The sequence below is a fragment of the Amblyomma maculatum genome, chromosome 3, assembly GCF_055883805.1.
Source record: "Amblyomma maculatum isolate TAMU_Amacu chromosome 3, ASM5588380v1, whole genome shotgun sequence".
Lineage (NCBI taxonomy): Eukaryota > Metazoa > Arthropoda > Arachnida > Ixodida > Ixodidae > Amblyomma > Amblyomma maculatum.
In genome coordinates, this window is record NC_139346.1 from 118,570,283 (window position 1) to 118,579,496 (window position 9,214).

Sequence of the window (9,214 nt, forward strand, 5' to 3'; positions counted from 1 at the left end):
CGGCTGGTACATCGTTCCAGCACAAACCAGTCGTCCGCATAGGGGGGTCGTTTTGTCATGTCGCGGCTCGGGCCGTCGAGTCACCTCGTTACTGCGACGTCAAGGGTCGTTTTTGGCTGCCAGGTAATTCTTATTGCCTTGCCGTCTTTCACCATAGCGAGGTCGAAGTGCGACCTGTGGAATCCTGTCAAACTCATCCACCGCTACGGTGAGTCATGTAAGATATGGCCGGACTGCCCACGCTGATAGCAGAACGGTTGTATCTTTTTAGCGTGCGCCACACGTGCGCTTTGCTGGTAGCAGGGTGCCGGTCCTGCTGCTGCTCTCGGTGCGTAGGCACCGATGAGCCTGAAACAGGTCGGAAAGCAGGCGGCTCTGGGTATGCAGCCGTAGGACATCTTTATAAGTCATACATTATGTATGACTTAGACAGTGGTGCTGGTAGTGGCGCATCGCTTGTAGCATTTCAACGCGCCAGACGCCCCCTGTGGAAGGATGCTTGCAGGCTTAGTACTGAAGTGGAAGTTTTGCAGTTATTCATGGACGATGTTCTGCACAAGCACACGCTGCGTCTAGTACCCGGCGGCTGGAATGGACGTGCTGTGTGTGACCGTTACATTAACCTGACTGCTGCATTGGCACTTCACAACTGTAGTGATCGTTACATGCTTGTTGCGTTCTTGACGAAAGCGGCAATGGGTAATTCAGGGTCTCCATTGAGGCCAGCAAACAGGTGCTCATTCACCCTACGCATGAGGTGCCGTACCTTCGCTGCTTCAGGTTTTGCAAAGTCATCCCTGTTGAAGTGTTGGCTCATGTCCTCCAAAACATGTCCACGCTCCCGGTTGACTGCTGTGACCTAGATTGAACGGCAGCATCTGCTATTTTCGAGCACTTGATCTGAATGCTCCAAGCAACGCACTGCGAAAAACCTCCCAGTTCGAAAAAACACCTCCTGGTTTTTTAACCGTGTCTTCCTTGAGTCTTTCAGCGAAGTAGCGTTCACCAGCGTCCGCCCGTCTTAGCATTAATTATATGTGGTAGCATGGTCAATGTCCTCAGTGTTCGACATCCTAAAAACGGTCACCGTAAAAATGTGGCGGTGATCGAGGTACGATAAGGACGAACGGCAGTGTGTCGACGGAGTACTGAGTTTTCTAGCTACCCGGCTTAGATGCTAACTCTAGTACCGGTGTTGTCGTTTGCTGAAACGCGGATGTGGCCTCCCCAAGTTGGTGAGCCACGTCGCTGATATCTTCGTGGTCAGTGTACATGGGATGCTGCCCAGCACGATCCATCAAAACTTCACCCCTAAAAGTCTCAAGAAGAGAAACATTACTGCATGTCCTTAATCAATCAAAGCTGAGTGACACGCGCGCTCGATCATCCGAGAGACGAAGCTGACGCACAGCCACGCGTCAAGATAGGGAATGGGCACATGGTGGAGCCAGTAGATGAACAGCAGTGGAGTGATGTAGTTACCACCAGACTAAGAACAATAGTGTTGGAACTAAGTTTATTTCAGACACCCAATAGAGTACATTAATCGCAGGTTTAAATCTGATCGGAGATATTTCGATACTTTTTATTTTGCGTAAACCTTCTCATATAGCTTAGGCTTGTGTCACAGTAGCAACGTATTTATCTGGCGATGATTACTACCGAGGGTATCAAGGTAACAGCTATGTCGTTCCTAGTAACAGTCAGTGCTTGGGTGATCCTTAGTCAGTTCCCTTCCCGCACAGTGCAGAGAAACAATCGCCGCCAATGCGACCCTCAGTATTGGCACGTCCGACAGTGTCGGCTTCACCGCGGTCTGATGGCGGTATTTTAGATGAACGGTACACATCCTGAGGTTCATCCCTTGCATTATGTTCCGCTTCTGCAGCAGTGGAAATGATCACTGAAACAATAAAATATTGTACACTTAAATTCCATCTTGTTACAGTATTTGCACTTTTATTAAAAACGGGGCTCGCATATTTATTTGTTGATGCCATGAAACGACAACTACTCAATGAAAGGTGGAACTGCCGCCTAACAGAAAAAGATACAGGCAGGGAAGACAATAGGACGCGTGGTCTTCCTGTTCTACCGGCGCTCAATTCCTCACACTGAACTTTGTCTTTATAGTTTCCTGCACACTTAAAAAAAAAACAATTTAGTCAGCGATCACAAATATCAACGCCAGCGTATTTCTGTGAAGATTTTATCTATGAAGAATTTGAAATTATTTTTCGCAATGGTAGGAAGAGGGAGAAATAAAAATTGCTCATACTGAACGTTATGTTTGGTACTGTTCAGTACTCATACTGAACGTTATATTGATGGGCACAAAGTAAAGACAGTCGCTAGTCTGAACATTTGAGCGCATGTAACACGCAGATAGAATGTAATTCATTTCCAACATACTTGCCATTGCCCTTGATTTTATAAGGGAGTGCTAGCTAACTTAGAAGAGTGATGATCTCCTCCCGCCCCCCCCCCCCCTCAACCTCATTTTTTGTTCTTGCGTTTTGTATTACTTGCCTATTGACCGTTTGCAGAAATGTATATTCCTACGTGCGTGTTGATTCTTTTTGTTTATTTGTTTTCTCTTTTTTCTTTTTTTTTGTGCTCATTACGGCTGCCTGATCAAGTTTATTTTGTACTGGATCGTCTACTAGCCCCGCTGCTATGATTCAAATATTCTTTATGTGTTTCTTTGCGTACAAATAAAGATCGCTTTGATTGATTGATTGATTGATTGAAGCCACTGAGATTGTGTTCGCACTTACTTTTGTTAAAAGTCGTGTCATTAATAACGGTGCTGAAGTAGTATAATTAGCTTGACCGCACATAGCAGCTTCTTATAGAAGTTATCCTGTAATACTCCGCGCCTTCCGTACAAGAAACTGTTATTTCCCATCACATTTAACTAGAAAACACAATCTGGTGATGAGCTGAATGGTATACCGATAAGATGGCGTGTGTTCTTCATAAGAGCCACATGTGCGGAGAGCCATTGCGCGACAAACAAGACAAACCTGCGGTTCAGTAATCACGTAATCCCATTTCAGTCTCCACAGATTACTCCATAACCATACCGTCTGTAGGCATGTGCTATATTTAGTGCAAATTTGTTAGAACAGCGTTAATTGAATGTTCGGGTTTATCTATATCACCATGACATGGTATATAATTAAGCGCCTAAGCTATATAGTGTGGCGTTCATTTTTGCTTCTAGACGGCAATAAAATTATGAAGGCCAATTTATGCAGCCGAAGGGCAAGTGTGCGCGGCTGTGTCTCGATGGAGGCGAACCGAAGAGGCGTGCGTGGGGTGTGCTGTCAGCGCACGTTAAAAATCCAAAGGTGGTCGAAATTACTGCGTAGCCCTACACTATGGCTGCTCTTTCAGGGTATACACTTTCATTCCCACTTTACTCCCTTCCCTTACGGCGCGTTCAGGTGTGAACACAAACAAGTGTGGAACCTTTCCTTTCTTATGAATCGGTTATTATTATTATTATATTATTATTATTATTATATTATTAGGGCAAGTGTTGGACAGCGTATGCCGCCTAAAATACTTCTAAAGCCACAAAAAACATAATAATTTCAAGGAAACCTAGCAATAAAGTTGGACTCCAGTTCATAAATACGGTTCATAAACGAAACATCAAATTTTGAACTTTTTCCTTCTCTTCACGCTTACTGTGGCAGCGTGATCTATAATCGTTTGCTGAAAAAGGCGGAAAATATATGGATTAAACACGAAATGAAAGAGAGAGCTCAACAGCAAAATCTGACTAGCGAGTGAAATTTGTTGAGCATATTTTATAAGTTTATTTACCGGGTCTCCCTATAAGCAGTGCATATTCCAGGTTGACAGTGCAGCAGCTAACTCAACAGCTTACCTGGGTGAAGAATGTTGCGTTCGCTATTAACCTGAAAGCCACATTTAGTGTAAACAAAGAAATCGAGGTGGAAATGTGTTAAAAATGTGAATAGCTTCAGTTTAAGTAGAATTTCAGGATGCATTAAGTTATGAGTGTTTCCACTTTCCAGTTATTAGTTTATATTGTGTTGTGTAATATAACCAAGACATTTTCTGTTCATGACAGCAGCAAATAAATAAAAAATAAACAAAAATAAAATTTCGTGCCTGCTGTTGTTTGATCATTCTGATTTTCGCTCAGCTGGTTGCCAAGACTCCAGAATTTGTTAAAGGATTGTACAAGCCGAAAGCATTCTGATAGGGGCGGTAACTAACAATATCTTTTTTGTTAGCCAGCACTGAGTATCCCTCTCGCATGTCATCATTTTTTTTTTTCAGTTTGCTTGTCCGCTCCTCGTCTTCCTCTCAAGCATGTCCCTGGAATGTGCTAGATGGTAGCTGACATTGCCGACGCAAATTGTCCGTAGTGGCTTTCTGTGCTACCTCGCATGACTACAGTCCTCGGCCTACGTCACCAGAATTGAACACTTGGTTTAGTTTGGTTTACGCTGTTTAACGTCCCAAAGCGACTCAGACTATAAGAGACACCGTAGTGGAAGGTTCCTGAAATTTCGACCACCCGGGTTTTTTTAATGTGCCCTGACATCGCACACCACACGGACGACTGGCTTTTCGCCTTTATCGAAATGCGGCCGCCGCAACCTGTATTCAATCCCGCATCCTCGGGCACACTATTCGAGCGCCCTAACCACTGCTCCACCACGACGGGGTTTTAAATCTTGGGTATTCTTTTGAGAGAAGCGAAATCACTGGCATTCTTGAATCTATAGTGAGGCACTCTGTTCCTAAGCCACTCGGGAGCACTTGCAATCACAAGGTAAAGCTGTGATCCGTAACTTTGTTAGGTGGTCTTTCATAATGTTTATTCAGTTAAGAATATATACTAATTAGTATGCTACCAGAAAAAAAGCTGAAACTCGATGTATTATTTCATCTAGTGCCGATTTGGTCCAACCACGCAAGCGTCGCTGTAAATATTTTACCATTCCGGATGGCGCCGAAAATCAAGAGACAGCATTTTGCTTCAAGAGTTATGCCTCGCGCGTAGTTTACCTGATACCAGGAGACCAAGGATCACCAAACCCCAAAATGGCACACCGAACTTCATGGCTTTCCGGGAAGGGTAACTGCAAATCATAAAAGTGGCGTCAAATACTGGATGTTTATCCAAGTTCAGTTCAGTTCAGTCGTTCAGTCGTGTCCGACTCTTCGCGACCCTATGGACCATTCACGCCACGCTTTCCGGTCTCTCACTATCTTCCTAACATGGCATAACTTCATCTGCAGCGCCATCTAACCATCGCGTTCGCTGCCTACCCCTTCTCCGGCGACCCTCAACCTTTCCCAACATCAAATCTTTCTTCAGCGACTCCTCTCTTCTCATCAGATGACCAAAGTAGCTGAGCTTTAACTTTAAAATTTGACCCTCCAATGAGCAGTCAGGGTTTATAGTCGACAATATCGACTGATTTGATCTTCTGGCCGTCCAAGGAACTCTCAAGAGTCTTCGCCAGCACCACAATTCAAACGGGTCAATTCTTCGGCGGTCAGCCTTTTTCACAGTCCAACTCTCGCATCCATACATCACAACTGGAAAGACCATAGCACGAGTTATACGGATCTTGGTTGGCAGAAGTACATTCTTTCTACTCCTAAGCATACTGTATTTCTTGCTTTAGTTTTTATTTATCCAGCCACTTCGCCATTCAATCCGCATGGTGTGGGAATAAAAAAGTTTAGATTAGTATTCAATTAAAATTAGAATGCTCGATCCTCTTGCTTACTTTCTTGTCGTTTGTGTAGCTGTAATATGTATACTTATATTAATCATAACTAGACTGCCATACTCGGCTTCATTTCATGAAAATTCGGTTCAGCTAATTTATAGCTCACACCTATGGTCGAAATTGCGATTCAGAATGCAGTGGAAACATGATAAATGGCGTATTATTTAGAAAATGGTCACCGAGCCAAAATGTGTGGTTAAGTTCAAGTAAGCATCATATACAAGATAATTGGCCCAATATATATATAAAGAAAATAAATGAAGAGCGTAGATAATATTCTAAGCATCAGTAGTGAAGTTTAATAGCACTTAAATTTATCATGTTGCGACAATCAACATCGTGCTTGAAAGATGTGTTCTTTGCCAGTAGCAGAAGCAGCGAAGAACTACTAGTGTCTCTCACTCACCTATCATTGAACAGAAATATTGTGCTGAAATATTGGTCACAGTTTATGTTTCAGGACCAGCACCGAAATAAAAGTTCTCATTTGCGAAGTAGGAAAAAATTTCCCCAACCAGGTACGATCAAACGTAGTGTAACGTCAAGCTTCGCCTGAAGCCTTAATTACCAGTGATGAATCGACTTTACTTTCGCCACGTTTTACTGATTTTACTTTATATCTTCAGTCGTGTCAGCTTGAACCTAGTTAATATTTCGTTTCGCGGTTCTTGTTTTTAAATCTCCAGGCGTAGATTGCGCTAACCCGTGGCGTGCTGTAATAGGTTATGATACAGTGTTTTTGCCAGTTCGAAACGTTGAAACATCATACTGATGCGGCTCTTTCATGACAAAAATAATGAATGTAGCAAAACATTGTTGACAGATGGCAAGGGACTTCTCGATCTTCCTGTGCTTCTACTATACCAGTGACTTAAGGTTTTAGTGTGATGTTTCTTTACCTGAACTGCGCTTCACTGTTGTGGTGTGATATGGTATTCCAACAGCGGCACCCTCGAACGGCATTCTGATTTCCGCTTTTTTTTTAGGGATAAACGATGCGCTGACTACCACCTTCGGTCCTTGCATGACCGGTTAAAGCTGGTCCTGCCATTTTTTTTTTAACAGCATAGCAATCGGCTCCGGAACTATGACAAGAATTCTACACTGCCGGTATCGATAGGGCTGAACCCCATAATCAGAATATCTGCAATGATTGTCAGTTTCTTAGCAATATTACCCAGCTAATGAGACCTTTGTTATCGAGTGCTTAAAGAGATGGTGAACTGGGGACTAGGCAATCATTTTTGGCGAACTGTGTCCGAGAACAATTCATTGTTATGACAAATTTTCTTATTTGGGACGTTTTGTTTCCTAGGGGAGCGAAACTTGGGCGAGTCGGCTAACCTGCCTGGACACGCGTGGACATAAAGACAAGAGAGGGAACCAAAGACGACCGCTAGCCCAGAACTAAAGCTCATTCAAGGCGTGAGCCCAAATAAATAGGAAGGAACAACAAAAAACAAAACAGTCCCTACAAGAAGAAAGAAAAAGCGTGTTACCCAGGATATTTAAGTGATTTGGCCAAGAATCGAAATTCAATAACAGAAAAGCAGAGAGAAGTTCGACTTACGCACTTATCTCCAATGATGCGCATATGGAAGGCTTCCCTATTCTCGCGCAAAAGTTGATCCCTGTGCCTAAATATGATTGATGCTTTATTGAAGAGTGGTTTAAATTTGAGTTTACTTTTTTTTATAACTCATGCCGCACGCGCGGCAATGCTTAGGAAGGTTATCAAGGGAATCTCTACCGTGTAATCTGCGATGTTTGCCCAATGATTCATTTTAGCATCGTCCGGTTTGTTCAATGTACAATGCACCTTGGGGTTGATTTCCGAGGACCTTATTATCCGGAGATGTGTTTTTCGGGGGCATTTTTGCCGACACTGACAGTATAAATTTAACTAGCAATCTTTGAACCACACCTTGTATAGAGAAAGTACACGCCTTCATCTTTGGTATTTATTTTTCTCAAAATTGTATTAAACTTGTAGATATGCACTTCCCTGTGTTGCGTGTCAAGCGCCTTTGCACATTCCACATTTTCTAAACTGCAGATAACCGATTATCTAGGGCTCAGATTTTAAAAGCGGAACGAGGCAGAAAGGGAGTCAAATTTCAAGAGGGTGTTGCATGCTAGCATCCTGAATAAGATACGGATTAATTCAGTTCTGGAGACTGAGGTTATAAAGCCTCTGCTAAAAAATTTCTCCCACTGTTTTGATTGACACCGCCTTTTTTCTTGCTGTTGCAGTCCAGAGAGTGGTTCACATATCAAGTTTAGAATAGCTTGATAAAAATTTTTTTCATTTGCCTTCTTCTTATCGTTGTATTATTGTGTATTTTCCATAAAATACTTTTTTTGTGTAGCCAAAGTATTAATTTATTGTGATAAAAAAGTGCGCACAATTTTTTAGAAACAATCACAGAAATACTTATTTAAAATTAAGGAACGACTAAACAATAATCCCCTTTCCCACTGTACCATGATGAGATAGCAATTGCACTTCGCAAATCTAGTGTTTTGGGAAGGTGGTCTTGAGAAAGATACTGCAAAGCCTGATGTTTAATATCACCACCATAGCGGATCTTACGTGACACCTGTCATTCACCTCAGGTACTTATAGTGCACCGCCTCCACGTTCCAGCCCATTCAATCACGGAACACTATATGTCGTTCGTAAAAACTTTTGGCCTAATAAAAACGTTTTTCATGTCATGCGAAGTGTTTTAAACATTCGCATGTTAGAGAATTCTGTTGATTTTGAGTTCATTGAGAATATATATATGCCCTTTTCGCAAAGCATGAAAGAAATAACGTTTAGAATTAAAGTAGCAGTGGTATTTTTCTTACCGATATTCTGCACGTTCGTGCGTACTCACCTTTCAGGTAGTCGCCACTGAGTAGGAAAAGCAGGGACAGTGGCTGTGAGTAGTTTGTAAAAGCTATGAAGCTCTCGCCTTTTATCTTACGCGGCTCGCTACACGTGCCGAATGCGAAATCGCGTATCTACTCCAAAAAAGAAATATGTTCATTTTATCAAAGGTTCAATGTGCCTGAAAGTCAGAATGACTAGCTGTAGATGCACTTGATTACCTTGACATATGAGTGACAGTAAGTTTTGATAGGTTCCTCAACTGAAATGAGACGTCCGGAATGTGCAAATGGGTATTTGGAGCAGATGCAGGGGCTCACAGCAGTGCCTAAAAAACGAAACAGATTGAATGTCATGGGCTGTGCATTGTAATGCGAGTTGAAACCTTGCCGTTATTAAAAAAAATGCTCCACAGCAGAATGCCTATCTATATAGAAATGCAAATTGTGCCGGGACAAAATACGGTTCCAGCTTTCTAGTTGACATGCTTGCACAACCGGACCGTGAAAAATAACACGGCAGATTCTAACTCTCTTGATAGAGAGTTTTGCTC

At 42.6% G+C, this 9,214-nt stretch overlaps 1 long non-coding RNA gene across 1 annotated transcript; it reads right to left on the minus strand.

The window, feature by feature from the left end:
* Positions 1–1,498: 1,498 nt before the first annotated feature.
* Positions 1,499–8,769, minus strand: LOC146195816 (uncharacterized). The gene is made up of 3 exons (XR_014705596.1): positions 8,669–8,769; positions 5,053–5,126; positions 1,499–1,903 (listed from the first exon to the last, which is right to left on the minus strand). It is a non-coding gene; the product is annotated as an uncharacterized LOC146195816 (long non-coding RNA).
* Between the last annotated feature and the right edge of the window lie 445 nt (positions 8,770–9,214).